Raw genomic sequence first — 14,271 nt, 5'->3', positions numbered from 1 at the left:
AAATGTCTCATTCAGCACCTTACTAGAGGGGACAGGAAAGGGACTGGCAAGAATGAGAAATGGGTGATACACATGGCCTAACTAATGGACAAATGCCCAGGTTATGGCAATAATAAAGTCAGGGCAACATCAAAGGTTAACAGAGGCCTGTGATGTGGGAAGACACAGGTGAGGCCGTTGGCAGTGTGGAGGCTGAAGATAACGTGAAACACTTACCAGCCTGATACAACAAGCCTGGCCCGGTGGGCACTTTGGACCACATACGCCCCCCTGGGGCAAATAAACCCCTGCAACAAGGAGGCCGGGAGGGCTTCAGAACAATTACGTGGAGATAAAATGGTGTAGGCAGAATCCTGTGCAGTACCCTTAGGGACCACTACACAAGATTAGGACTACAAGTGGCAGTAGAATTTCACCTTTGATACAAGCCTGTACTACACAGAAAAAGTGGTAGCAGTGGCTGAGCAGCCAGACTTATCCCAAGAGTAAATGAGCAGTAGTAGAGATTACACAAAGGACTACAACTACTGTGACTCAAGCAAACACTGACTCAAGTATTCAGGTAAACAAATCATAAATACATTTATTTTTAAACCATTTGTTCACAAAACACTTCACTTATATTAAATCGAAACCACACTGTAAATACACTAGACACAACCAATTCCACTTTTCAAACAAATTCAAGGTAAGTACATTAGGATTTGACAGACCGGTGTTGCTAAGCGAACGCGTACCCGCGAGTAGAAATGCAGACGAAGTTAAAACACACTTTGTACTTTAGAATTCAAACAAGGGAAAAGTGGATAAAATCATAGGCAATACTTTTGTCAAGGCAATAGAATCAGAGGACTCATTCACAGATGTAGATAAAAGTCAATAGGCCTGCGCCAGTGTCACTGGAGCAGATGTTCAGTTGTTGTGGATCACACGTTACGAACAGTTTGAGATTTACGTTGCCAGGAGTACTTAGATATTGTCAAAGGGAAGCAAAAGTTATAAGAAGGGAGAAAGAAAGGACAAGCCTTCGTGGAGAAAAAGGGTTCACCCCAATTCCTTAAGGTCGGGCGGAGAGAACAACCAAATGTGCACAATACCTTATTCCGCTGAAGAAAGCTGGTGCCACGGCAGTTGTTTGTGGTAGTTCCTGCAGACTCACGGTTGCTGCAGCTTCAATCGTGGGGACAAGAAGGAGGACGTCTGGAGCAATCTGCACTACCCAGGGATGAGGCCAGCAGCAGCAAAAGCAACGATGAATAAAAGGTGTGCTCCTTTAAATCAGGAGAGGGCTCTTCTGATGGCTATCCGGACCACTACATCACTGTGCAGTGATTTCGACCCAGGAGATAATTCTTTGGCTGAAGAAAGGTGAGCTGGTTGATCCCACCAGGCTCAAGGGAAGAAGACTCCGGACTGGATCTTCTCTTGTCGTTGAAGAGTAGATAGCTCAGGACTGCAGCAGGGCCTCACCGGGACTCAGGGTTGCAGCAGCCATCTTCTTATCAGCTTCTCTTTGGTTCTTTGCAGTTCCAATGGCGACTCTGACTTCCAGCCCAAGAGACCTGCCTTTTATGCCAAAATCCCCCATTCACACAGCCTGGCTGTCAATCACACAGCAGGGGTGTTGTCCAGCCCGGACCACCACCTCAGCCAATGGATACAAAGTGCGACTTGGGTCTCCAAGGAGACCCTGTGCAGGGGGGGACTACACCCCTCCCTCATATTCAGCCCACCTAGACACCTAGGCGCCAGAAGGAGGGCTTCTCGAGAGAAGCCCGCCAAACGATGGTGAACAAAGGAGGCAAACCTGGTTTGCCATGCAAAGTAAAACACAAGAAAGATTTTAACAAGAAGAAATGGCAACGAAACCCAAACCGGAGCCGAATTAAAACCAATATGTTCAAGCAGGTTTCATGATCGAGGTTACTATATTAGCCTAAAACATTACCACGTTATATAATATAACCACAGTAAAAAAGTTAGAGTAGATACCACTGCCACCAGCCAATTCTTAATGTTAAGGGAGTGAAACAATGCTCCAGGAGGCACAGATAAAAAGGGATAGTAGTTAACCCTTTCCAATACTCCATGCAAGATGGGGTGTACTGGATCTGTGGTAATGTGACTATATAAAGTTAATGGCAACTTTACATGTTTCTGGGGGACAGTAGTCAGCTCCAGAAAAATTGAGTCATTGGGAAGTCTAAAAGACAACCCTGTGTCACTGCACTGAAGGTGCTGTGTAACACACAAATAAAAAGATGATGCCTAGGGAGTTTGTGAGACTCCATAGCCCATGAGCAAAAAAGGTACAACACACAAAAATACACTGTAAGAGTGGGAAAAAGGTTCACACTCTTACCAAATGGAAAAAAATAAACCCCAGAAATCCAGCAAAGCTGCTGAGGGACTCACTAGGTAAGGGAAATTAGCCATAGAATGAGAATTCTCCCTAACACTCGCCCCCCCAGACTAAGGGACAGGAGGATTTAATCCACTCCTGGATTGATCTCATACCTCTAGTCGGTTATAAACATCCTAGAGAGACCATCAGCATTTTGGTGGTGACTTCCTGCTCTGTGCTCAATTGTAAAATCAAACCCTTGCAGGCAGATTGACCGTCTTAGTAGTTTAGGGTTTTCCCATTTCATTTGCATCAGCCATCTCAAGGGTTGGTGGTCATTCTGAATCATGAAAGTAGTGTTACGCTCACCTGGTATCCACGGGGACGCCACCCAGCCCTGGTTGGATGATTTGCACTCTCGAACCCTCTCCCGGTCCCTTAGTAAGGCCTCTGGTTAAAGATGGGTCTTAATATTGTAAAAGGTGGATTATCCATCCTGCTCCTCGTGGCAGGGGCGCGTAGGTGTGGGGGGCGAGCAGCGACCAAGTTACTTCACTGGTGCAAGCCCCCCTCCTGTGGGAATCCAGGCCTGCTGCGACTCCGTAGGTTTGCTGCTGTACAGTCTTTATATGCAGTTCTTATGTTCCTCTTAGTTCTAATAATAATGTCTTGCTTCTTTCCTTTTAGGTATGGAAAGGTATTTCGGTGTTGTCATGCAGTTTAAAGATGAGCATGGGCCGGTAGGCGAAAGCGCGGTGTGCGCGATGCTGTCCGGTGAGTAATGCGCGATGCGCTGCGCTGTTTCGCCTTTTATATTGCTAATCTATGTCTTTGCTCCCCTTGCAGGTTGTGATGTTCCTTGCCGACCGCCGTAATGTTCCAGCAATGATACTGACCAGGAGATGACTACCCAGATAAGAATTGCGTGGCTTTCTTCATTCGGGAGGAAACGTGAGTAAACGCTTACTAATGCTGTCTTTCTTTCTCCTCTTTCCAGGTTATGGTATTCCAGGATGCATCCGGTGCCGGATGATGGAGTTCTTACCTTCAGGTGAGTGGAACTGAAGTCGGCGATGGATTGAAGACAGGATACTGTTCCAGGTAAATTTCGTAGTGTTCTTTCTCTCTCTGCAGGTCCTTGGTTTCAGGTAAGCTGGCATCAAAGAACTGGACACAGTGAGCAGTACGCTGCCCACAGCAGAATAACGCAAAGCATGTTCTGCTGTTTGGGTGTGGTTTAAATAGACTCAGGTAAAAGTAGTCCAGGTAAAATAGTCCCAGGCCTGCCACACCCAAAAGACTAGACCTCATAGCTCAGTTCCTTGTAACTGAGCTATGTGTGTGCCTCCATGTTGGCTGAACCCCCAAGTTAAATAGCCCCAAGTAAATAGTCCCATTCTAATGTTGGTCTTCATGATGGTTATGAACCTGGTGCCAAAGGCGCCAGGACTGACTCTAAGAGAGTCTTAGATGAGGTTTTAAGGCCTTTAACCTGACCCTAACTGGAAGGCTGACTTGCCAGTGAGGGCCAGGGGCAAGGGTCATGACAGCTAGATCCATACAAGTATGGTCTAAACTTCTTTAGTGCCCACACAATAGCAAAACATTCACGTTCTATTGTTCCCCGCCTTGTCTCAGTATCCTTTAACTTCCTGCTGATGAAACAAATGGGATGTTTCCTACCTTTCTCATCCAGTTGACTAAGGACTGCACCTATAACTGCATTCGAAGCATCAGTTTGTAAAATGAAGTGTTGGTGGTAGTCAGGAGCTCTTAGGACTGGAGCTTGACAAAGGGCTTTCTTCAGGCCTTCAAAGGCTTGAGTGCACTCCTCATTCCATCTGACTTTCTTAGGAAATTTTGGAGAGGAGATAACATTCAAAGGAGAAGCTATGGTCCCATAGTTCTCTATGAAGTTCATGTAGTACCCAGTGAGACCTAGGAAGGCTCTCACTTGGCTCTGATTAGTAGGGCTGGCCCAGTTTTGTACATCTTGTACATTGCTAGGCAATGCCCTTATTTCACCTCCTCCTACCCCATGTCCAAGGTAGACCACTTTGCTCTGACCAATTTGACATTTACTTGCCTTTATGGTCAGATGGGCCTGTTCAAGAGCCTGCAAAACATACCCTAGGTGATCAATATGTTCTTTCCATGTAGGGCTGAACACTGCAATGTCATCCAAGTATGCCATGCAGAAGTCCTCCATCCCATTCAGAACCTGATTGACCATCCTCTGAAATGTAGCAGGTGCATTCTTTAGTCCAAAAGGCATTACCTTAAACTGGTAGATGCCTGTTGGGTAGGATAATGCAGTTTTCTCCTTGGCACGGTCTGTCAGAGCTATTTGCCAATAGCCTGGTTTATCCACCAGCTCATCTGTCCTGGGTAAAGGATGTGCATCAGTCTTTGTGTCTGCATTTAGAGCTCTGTAATCCACGCAGAATCTCAACTCCTTGGATCCTGCCTTTGGTACAAGCACAACTGGGCTAGACCATGGACTAGTAGAGGGCTCTATAACCCCGAGATCAAGCATCTTGTTGACCTCATTGTTTATATGTGTTCTTACATTGTCTGACATTCTGTACCTCCTGCTTTTCACAGGCGAACAGTCACCAGTGAGTATATCATGCTGGCCCCAAGGGCTCAAGCCTTGTGAAAGTGAGAACAGGGAGGCAAACTGATTCAACAGTAACTTGCACTCATTCTGCTGGTCAGAGGTTAGACTGGAAGAGAGATTAACTCCTTCCACTTTCTCATCTAAAGGTAAGCCTCTGAGGAGGTCAGGCAGAGGTTCACTCTCCTCCTCCTCCTGAGCTGAAGCTAGAAGCAAAGCTCCTATTTCAGGTCTAGAGACATACGCCTTTAAACAGTTAGTGTGAAAGACTCTGGGAGCCTCCTTAGGATTGCCTAAGTCCACCAGATAGTTCACCTCTCCAAGTTTACCCACAACTTTGAAGAGTCCTATCCATTTGTCCTGCAAGGCCCTCTGCCTTGTAGGTACCATAACAAGAACAAGCTGGTCTTGAGTGAACACAACCATGTTAGCCTTCTGGCCATGCCAATGCTTGACCAGAGCTTGACCAGCCCTCAAATTATCGTTTGCCTCTGCCATCATGTGTGACATTCTCCTCCGGAGACCTATCACATAGTCAATCACTCTGACTGGCTTGGGGGAAGGAGCACTCTCCAACCCCTCCTTAATCAGGGCCAATGGACCTCTGACTGGATGGCCGTAGAGAAGTTCAAAGGGACTGTAACCTATTCCCTCCTGAGGGACATCTCTATATGCAAAGAGAAGGCATGGCAGTAGAAGGTCCCACTTTCTTTTAAGGGGTTCTTCTAAAGCACCTATCATGCTCTTCATAGTTATGTTAAACCTTTCTACCAACCCATTGGTTTGGGGATGGTAGGCAGTAGAGAACGTGTAGGTGAATCCACAGGTTTTCCACATGGTTTGCATGTAGTGGGACATAAAGTTTGATCCTCTGTCAGATATCACCTCCTTAGGAAAACCTACACTGGTAAAAATACCAAGTAGGGCCTTAGCCACAGCCGGAGCCGTCACAGTTCTCATAGGTATGGCTTCAGGATACCTAGTAGCATGGTCTACTACAACCAGGATAAACCTGTTACCTGAAGATGTGGGAGGGTCAAGAGGACCAACAATGTAAATCCCAACCCTCTCAAAAGGAACTCCCACCACTGGGAGAGGCACCAGGGGTGCCACATTCTTGGCTCCACTCTTGCCAGAGGTTTGGCAAGTGTGACAGCTCCTACAGAATTTGTCTACTTCTGAGCCCATTTTAGGCCAGTAGAAGTAAAGAGAGAGCCTTTCCTTGGTCTTCTTAAAACTTAAGTGACCAGCCAAAGGGATCTCGTGGGTTAATTGTAGGAACTGGAGTCGGTTCACTAGAGGTACTACAAGTCTTTTGCAGTCTTCAGGGGTTGACTCAGTTGGTTCACTGTAGAAGAGGCCATCTTCCCAGTGCAACTTATACTTCCCAGGCTCTTTCCCATCGAGCTGAGAAGCTGCCTGTAGGTGAAGACCTTCAAGAGTAGGACACTCTCTTTGTCCTCTGCTGAAATCTGCCCTGTCGGGTCCACCTTCTGGCAGTAAAGACTGCAGCTCAGGATGTTTAACAGGGTCAAGATCTCCAACAAGAGTAAGATCTTCTTCCAGATCTGATTCCTCAGTATCTGGTTTAACCACAAAGGGTTGAACCTCAAACTCAGCCTCAGCTGGTGGAGGAGTCACAGGTGTGAATTTGGATAGTCTACGTGATGTCCTTGTGGGCACAGGGGTGCTTGCTGTCTTCTTGCTGGCAGACCTGAGTTTCCCCTTTGTCTCTTTTTGTCTTGCAATAGCAGTAAGTAAGTAATGTGGACTTGTGGTGATAGTTTCTTCTATCAAGTCCCCAGGAGAGCCTCTCAAGGTTCTCTTCCTAGCAGACCTTGTGAGCTCCTGCTTCCTTTTACTGGGAGGCCTGGGGGTACTAGACACAAGAGCGTTAAGGTCATTACCCAACAGGACTCTCCCAGGTACGTTATTTTGCACACTTACAGGTATTCCTACAGTTATGTCATTGCACTGGATGAGAGCTGGTAACTGGGGAACCATTTGCACAGGGCCTCCAGCTAACTTGGTTAGGTGTTTGGGTGCCTTAGCAACATCCTCTATCTTGGATCAACATTCATCAACCACAGTTATGCTGGCTCCAGTGTCTCTGATGGCAGGGGTCTCCTGACCAGTCACAAGAACACTATCTTTATAATACTCTTTAGTATTATCTGGGATTGAGTTATAGACATCTAAGTTCTGTTGTTCCCAAAGACCCAAGGACACTAAAGAAACACTAGCTGAGACTCTCATGGGTTCATCAGCCAGTAATTGAAAGTTACTACTTGTCATAGGTACTTCTTCCACCTGGGAGAAGGCTAAGGAGACAGTGTGGACCCCTGAAGGTTTACCCTTACATCTGGGATCCCCTTTCACATGGTCAGTAGCTTCACAAACAAAACATTTACCAAATGTCCTATTGAATGGAGGCTTACTCTGACCTCCACCTGGTTTAGTATCCGATGGTACACTAGCCTGATTTGGTTTCCCTTGCAGCTTACCCTGGTTCTGTTTGGGGCCCTCTTTTGGATTGGAATTATTGGGATTCTCCTTGTTATCTTTCTTTGGCTGCTTTCCCTCATCCTTCCTCTAAGTTGCCCCAGAATCCTTGTGAGTAGCCCTGTTGGCAACCCACAAGTCAGCAGCCTTAGCTAACTTCTTACAATCTATCTCCCTTGAATCAGCCAAGTGCTGTCTAAGCTCAGGAGAGCAGGCATCATAAATTGACTCTAACATAACAAGATTCCTCAAACATTCATAAGTGTTCACTTTGTAACCCTTAACCCAACCATCTACGTTTTTCAAACAGTCACACACCCAGGTAGCCCAAGGGGTACCATCATGCTTTTTGAGGGTCCTAAACCTCTTAAGGTACTGGGAAGTGGTCTTCCCAAATCTAGCTATCAAAGCTAGCTTCACACAATCATAATCCTGCTTATCCACCTCCCCCAACTCCATGACAGCATCATTTGCAACAGGGGGAGCCTAGAGAAAAGCCAAGGAATCAACTGATTCCCTGGGATACCTTGAATCCCATGATTGTACTCAAACATTGCTAGGTATGCACGTACTGGACCGTAAGGGTGGTCAAGACGCAAATCTTCCCTTTAATAACGTGTCTTCACAATGGGATTTGGGCAATTTTATTCATAATGGTTTCACGAAAACTAAGAGGTTTTAGGAAAACTTCTATTGTTCTGTCATAAAAGGCTGTCCTCAAAACGAAATAACATTAACTTTATTCAGTTTCATTTGTGGGCAGTTTTTTATTTTAAAAAGACCCCCACTCATCCTTGATGGATATGTCTTCTGGGTGGTGGGAATACTTGGTATAACTAGGACCTACAGTCCTCACGCCTGCTTATTTTTCATTTCGTTTTTTCTTTTTTTCTTGATGTTGATAGTCTAACGAAGTTTCTCTGTGTTTCTGTGTATATGATACACAGTGATGATCCTAGATCAATCCTTAGCTTCTTTAAGGTAGATCACACTGTACTCTGACATATTGCATTCAAATGTGCCGATGCAGTGTTATGGTAAGACGACCGGTTTCAGTGGTGAAAGACACCGTGAGTCTGCAGGAGCTACCAGGAACAACTGTTGTGGCACCAGCTTTCTTCAGCGGACTATGGTACTGTGCATATTTGGTCGTTCTCTCCGTTCGACTTTAAGGAATTGGGGGGAACCCTTTTCCTCCACGAAAGCTTGTCCTTTCTTTCACTCTTCTTATAACTTTTGCATCCCTTTGACAATATCTAAGTACTCCTGGAAACGTAAATCTCAAACTGTTCGTAACGTGTGATCCTCGACAACTGAGCATCTGCTCCAGTGACACTGGCGCAGGCCTATTGACTTTTATCTACATCTGTGAATGAGTCCTCTGATTCTATTGCCTTGACAAAAGTATTGCCTAAGATTGTATCCACTTTTCCCTTGTTTGAACTCTAAAGTACAAAGTGTGTTTTAACTTTGTGTGCATTTCTACTCGCGGGTACGCGTTAGCTTCGCAACACCGGTCTGTCAAATCCTAATGTACTTAACTTGAAATTGTTTGAACAAGTGGAATTGGTTGTGTGTAGTGTATTTACAGTGTGGTTTCGATTTAAAAGAAGTGAAGTGTTTTGTAAACAGATGGTTTAAAAATAAATGTACTTATAATTTGTTTACCTGAAACCTTGAGTCAGTGTTTGCTTGAGTCACAGTAATTGTACTCCTTTGTGTAATCTCTACTACTGCACATTTGCTCTTGAGATAAGTCTGGCTGCTCAGCCACTGCTACCACTTTTTCTGTGTAGTACAGGCTTGTACCAAAGGTGAAATTGTACTGCCACTTGTAGTCCTAATCTTGTGTAGTGGTCCCTAAGGGTACTGCACAGGATTCTGCCTAACACTGGTGTCCAGCGGTGGGATTTACACTTAGAGTGCTGCTATTACAATAATCACCACAATAATCTATTAACTGAAAAATCATGTCAAATATGGAAAACTACAGTGAAGAGAGTCTCTTAAATTATACTGCTGAGGTTCTGAGAACCATCTGTAGAGAGAGGAGCCTCTCTGGTAAAGGAAAAAATCTGAACTGGTTGCTAAATTGATGGGAAAACAAGGGGCCTCATCACGAGTTGGCCGGTAACGCCGGCGCTAATAGCGCTGGCGCTATCTGCCCTACCGCCAAACCCACCAGCGCTATTAGCGCCGGATCACGGGTTTGGCGGATTTGGAAATCCCCATTCCCCATTGAGCCCATTCAGGAATGCCCCATTCCCCATTGGCCTCAATGGGGAAATGTTGCGCTCATACCGCCGGCGGATTTCCCGCTGCGGTATGAGCGCAAATTTTCTGCAGATTTCCCCCCAGCTCAGAGCTGGGGAGAAATCCGCCAAAGCCCTGATTTGGCTGACCCTTAAATCCGGCGGTAACAGTGCTACCGCCGGATTTTAGGGTTACAGCCAAAATCGTGATGAGGCCCAAAGTCTGGAGAGTGGGTCGGAAGGGCCTACCACTCCAGCAAATGTGGATACTGATGTTTCTGATTCTGAGAGTGTTGGTTTTGAAGAAGTAGATAACTCTTTGTTAGGAGTCCCTGCCAATCCCTTGCCTGCTCAAAGACCACAACCTCTGTCCACAGGGACCTCAACAGGTCCTACACTTACCCCTGAATGTATTGCACTTGAGAAAATGAGACTTGAATTAGAAGTGAAACGTATTGAGGCACAAACTGCCATGAAACATCAAGAATTAAGACTTGGAGAAATGGAGATGGCTCATGCTTTAGAGATGAAGAAATTGTCTGTAGAAAATGCTTCTCTCCGAGGATCTTCTAGGTCTTCCAGCCCTAAGAGACCCCGTATGCCAAAGGAAATGATTGGTATGTATGACACTAAACTTGATGTTTTGGATTGGTTAGCAATGTTTGAGATTTGGGCAATTTTATTCATAATGGTTTCAAGAAAACAAAGAGTTTTTAGGAAAACTTCTATTGTTCTGTCATAAAAGGCTGTCCTCAAAACGAAATAACATTAACTTTATTCAGTTTCATTTGAGGGCAGGTTTTTTAGTTTATAAAGACCTACGCTCATCCTTGGTGGATATGTCTTCTGGGAGGTGGGAATACTTGGTATAACTAGGACCTCCAGTCCTCACGTCTGCTTATTTTTCATTTCGTTTTTTCTTATTTTCTTGATGTTGATAGTCTAACGAAGTTTCTCTGTGTTTCTGTGTATATGATACACAGTGATGATCCTAGATCAATCCTTAGCTTCTTTAAGGTAGATCACACTGTACTCTGACATATTGCATTCAGATGTGCCGATGCAGTGTTATGGTAAGCCGACCGGTTTCAGTGGTGAAAGACCACTTTCATCAAGGCTGCAACAGCTTAACCAATTGTATTGCTGTTGGAATTTTGAGGCTGAATGTAGCTTCTTTTCATACAGGTGGACCAAACTGTATAAATACAGAACGGGAAGGGGAGGGAGGGAAAAAGAGAGAGAAGGCACATTGGTGAGAAATGTTATGGCTACACGTTGTGTCTATTTATTGCCTGATGTGGAAGGTATCTTACCGTCCACTATCGGTGTCTTCTCTGCCTAGGGAGGTCCTTGATGATTCACGTGTAGACTTCAGTTCTACTGCAGATATCACTGCTAATCCAATTTCTGCATAGGATACCTGAGTATAGACCATCAAATAAATTGGGGTCATTCACTACATCACGGTATCCATTTTTTATGACATAACTTTAATTACCTCTTCAATTACTTAAGGCAAAGTTCACAATGAACGAAAGAGTACCAACATATCTCTAGTTGTGTATGTTAATAAGGTACAGGTAAGCCAGACCCAGTGAGTGGCAAACACAGGGGTATAGTACCGCAATACAAGTCTGTGCACAGGACACCACCATTTTGGGGAATTAAATTTGCAAATGATATTTAAAACAGATTACTGAGTACACGCGTATACTGTAGTATATGGTAGTATAGTTGAACTGACCTGTTAACCTTAAGGTCTTTATCTTCCAAATGCGGGTCATCCAGGTGAATTTTTTGCAGCTGGGTTCTGGCAGAAAAACTCTACCAAGGCACCACACTGTATAGGGTACAGGGAATACACAAACAAAGACAAAAGCAAATGGCACGCCTGTCAGTATCGCCTTGTTGCGCTAAATGGCATTTATCCCAACTTCAATCCCCTAGATTTGCAATCAAAAGAGGGAAAAACCTAAAAGACTCATTGATGCATACCTATAAAGAACCGGTGACTCTATCACAGGCAACAATATGGAACCAAGAAAAACCAAGAGGACATGGCCCATGTGTTACATGTAGCTCCTGTGTAAGCAATACCAGAACCAAACAGATCAACATTGGTCTGAAATACCCTTGGATACAAAAGGACTTGACCAATTGTAACACGAAGAATGTCATCTATATCATAACCTGTCCCTGTAACCTGCACTACATAGGGATGACAGCACGCCCTATTAGGACCAGGTTGGCTGAACATCGTTCATGCATTTGAACAAGAAAACTAACAGCACCAATGGTAGAACATTTTGTCAGCAAAAAACATGCTCCTGATAACTTTAAATGGTCCATTATTGAGAGAGTGAACACTCCATCAAGAGGAGGAAATCTGCACGACCTATTATTTTGCCGTGAGCAGCAATGGATATTTAGTCTAAAAACAGATGCAAGAGGCTTAAACGGACCTACATCTTGGCAAACCCTTGCAACATTATGAAGAACAACATAGTGAGAGTATTGGATTGACTATGCCAAATTCCTTATGAAAATTGTACACAGGATATGGGATGTAGGTGCTACACCGGGATCTAGACACATTTACAGCACTTAGCTCCAGTACTATCTATCAGAGTACGAGCCGGTAGGCAGTGGATCCAGCCAGATAGATATATACTGGACACTAGGAACTGTAGGGTCTTTTTGTAAAGACTATTGTAATGTAATGTGGGGAACCAAAGTTTCTTGTCTAATTTGTCACTGCGAATTCATTTGGGGAAGGCATATATGGTTACACTCCCTAGGACATCCCTAATCAACACCCCTCTCACTGTGTATGACTGAATCACATCCCATCTGTTATGGTTGACTGACATCCATTGATTCATGCATACGGATGCCGCCTCGAAATTTATCAAATTCAAATTCACCAATTACTGGGCAACATGACCGGGAACAAGGTATACTGTAGCTGTATAAAAATAAAAATACATACGGGTCGAACCACACATAAAAAAATGACACAGACATATATAGCCTTAGTGACTACAATTCCCAGCATCCGCACGTAAAGTACCACACTTGTACTAGCTCCTCTTACAGCAGGAGCCACGCACGCTCCAATCAGGACACACGCGTACAGAAACATCACGTGAGCTAGATCACGTGTCTTTTTTAAGCCACAGTACTATCGCGGCTTACACAGCGGCTCAGCGAGACGTACTGAAGACAAGAAACGTATCCCGCGCTGCACAGATTTGCAAGGTAAAAATCAAAAACAAAAGGGACACACTACGTTCGTCATGTTTGGCCTCAAGAGGGCTAGTAAATGCCATTTAGCGCAACAAGGCGATACTGACCGGCGTGCTGTTTGCTTTTGTCTTTGTTTGTGTATTCCCTGTATCCTATACAGTGTGGTGCCTTGGCAGAGTTTGCCTGCCAGAACCCAGCCGCAAAAAATTTGCCTGTATGACCCGCATTTAGAAGATAAAGACCTTAAGGTCAACAGGTCAGTTCAACTATACTACCATATACTACAGTATACACGTGTACTCGGTAATCCGTTTTAAATATCATTTGCAAATTAAATTCCCCATAATGGTGGTGTCCTGTGCACAGATTTGTATTGCGGTACTATACCCCTGTGTTTGCCACTGACTGGGTCTGGCTTACCTGTACCTTATTAACATACACAACTACAGATATGTTGGTACTCTTTCGTTCATTGTGAACTTTGCCTTAAGTAATTGAAGAGGTAATTAAAGTTATGTCATAAAAAATGGATACCGTGATGTACTGAATGACCCCAATTTATTTGATGGTCTATACTCAGGTGTCCTATGCAGAAATTGGATTAACAGTGATATCTGCAGTAGAACTGAAGTCTACACGTGAATCATCAAGGACCTCCCTAGGCAGAGAAGAAACCGATAGTGGAGGGTAAGATACCTACCACATCAGGCAATAAATAGACACAAAGTGTAGCCATAACATTTCTCACCATGTACCTTCTCTCTCTTTTTCCCTCCCCCCCCTTCCCGTTCTGTATTTATACAGTTTGGTCCACCTGTATGAAAAGAAGCTACATTCAGCCTCAAAATTCCAACAGCAATACAATTGGTTAAGCTGTTGCAGCCTTGATGAAAGTGGTCTTTCACCACTGAAACCGGTCGGCTTACCATAACACTGCATCGGCACATCTGAATGCAATATGTCAGAGTACAGTGTGATCTACCTTAAAGAAGCTAAGGATTGATCTAGGATCATCACTGTGTATCATATACACAGAAACACAGAGAAACTTCGTTAGACTATCAACATCAAGAAAATAAGAAAAAACGAAATGAAAAATAAGCAGACGTGAGGACTGTAGGTCCTAGTTATACCAAGTATTCCCACCTCCCAGAAGACATATCCACCAAGGATGAGTGTAGGTCTTTATAAACTAAAAAACCTGCCCTCAAATGAAACTGAATAAAGTTAATGTTATTTCGTTTTGAGGACAGCCTTTTATGACAGAACAATAGAAGTTTTCCTAAAAACTCTTTGTTTTCTTGAAACCA

General features: G+C 44.3%; 1 protein-coding gene and 1 long non-coding RNA gene across 2 annotated transcripts in view; one reads left to right on the top strand and one right to left on the bottom strand.

The window, feature by feature from the left end:
• The window catches only part of LOC138569763 (cAMP-responsive element modulator-like), a 1,496,827-nt gene that overhangs the window by 697,346 nt on the left and 785,210 nt on the right, over positions 1 to 14,271 (top strand). The window lies entirely within an intron of this gene.
• The window catches only part of LOC138569764 (uncharacterized), a 466,562-nt gene continuing 462,762 nt past the window's right edge, over positions 10,472 to 14,271 (bottom strand). Inside the window, exons 2-4 of the long non-coding RNA XR_011303323.1 lie at positions 11,460 to 11,555; positions 11,029 to 11,135; positions 10,472 to 10,910 (exon numbers count right to left, since the gene is read on the bottom strand). This is a non-coding gene — a long non-coding RNA (uncharacterized lncRNA). The remainder of the gene's footprint in view (positions 10,911 to 11,028; positions 11,136 to 11,459; positions 11,556 to 14,271) is intronic.

Source organism: Ambystoma mexicanum, chromosome 2q (genome assembly GCF_040938575.1).
Source record: "Ambystoma mexicanum isolate Mex_15411 chromosome 2q, UKY_AmexF1_1, whole genome shotgun sequence".
In the NCBI taxonomy this organism is placed as follows: Eukaryota; Metazoa; Chordata; class Amphibia; order Caudata; family Ambystomatidae; genus Ambystoma; species Ambystoma mexicanum.
This window is presented reverse-complemented; position numbering and strand designations above follow the sequence as displayed.